The sequence below is a fragment of the Octopus bimaculoides genome, chromosome 3 (genome assembly GCF_001194135.2).
Source record: "Octopus bimaculoides isolate UCB-OBI-ISO-001 chromosome 3, ASM119413v2, whole genome shotgun sequence".
In the NCBI taxonomy this organism is placed as follows: domain Eukaryota; kingdom Metazoa; phylum Mollusca; class Cephalopoda; order Octopoda; family Octopodidae; genus Octopus; species Octopus bimaculoides.
The window spans coordinates 54637968-54638933 of NC_068983.1; the positions used below are offsets into that span (position 1 = coordinate 54637968).

The 966-nt window shown below is 39.3% G+C and overlaps 1 protein-coding gene across 1 annotated transcript in view; it reads left to right on the forward strand.

The window, feature by feature from the left end:
* The window catches only part of LOC106869593 (uncharacterized protein DDB_G0271670-like), a 128805-nt gene that overhangs the window by 79263 nt on the left and 48576 nt on the right, over positions 1-966 (forward strand). The window lies entirely within an intron of this gene.

Consider the following 966-nt stretch of genomic DNA (forward strand, 5'->3'; position numbering starts at 1 on the left):
TATGTGTGTGTGTGTGTATGTGTGTGTGTGTGTGTATGCACACCTACACACAGGGGTACATATGCACTGATACTTTGTTTTACATTTCCTCTTCATGATACTACAACCTCTGGATCAGGGAGTTATGTCTGTTTCCAAGGTGTATTAGCTTATAATGAGCTTATTGTTTACGGTGTTCTGGTGCACAACAACACATCAGAAAAGGTTAAAAGAGGGAACAGAGAGCAGGCAAATAAGTGAAGTAAAGACAGCAATGGAAGCCAAAAGTACATTGTATAGTATACAGAATAAAGGACAGAAAAGGGGACAATAAAGGAAGCGTAAAGAAAAAAGGGTGCATAAGTATATCAGGGGTAGTATTGGCGGACTACATGAAGCATGGAATTTTTGAAGGATACAGGGTACAGACAACAAAAAACAGATGAGAGTAGTTGAATAATTCTTTCTACTGAAGATACAAGGCCTGAAATTTGTGGGGAAGGGATTAGTCGATTACATAGACCCCAGTGTTTTACTGGTACTTAATTTATCAACCCCCGGAAGGATGAAAATAAAGTCGACCCCAGCGGAATTTGAACTCAGAATGGGAAGATGGACAAAATACTGCCAAGAATTTCAGCTGGTGTGCTAACAGCTCTACCACCTTGCTACTTTAAAGGGTAGTTGAATAATGAGAACTTGTGGTGTACAACGGTCAGGTGCACTACAACTCATAGAACAAGCAGCCAAAAAACAGATAGAATAACACACAGGAAGGGAACAGTAAATGAGGCAGTTAAAGACCATGCAACATCAAGACCACGTGAGGCAGACATTAAGAAATTTATCGGCCAGTGAGTTTAAAATCCCTCACCCTAATGAATTCAATTCAGTGTGTATCATTTTTTTTCTATGTGGGACTATTTATGATACACACTGAATTGAATTCATTAGGGTGAGGGATTTTAAACTCACTGGCCGATAAAT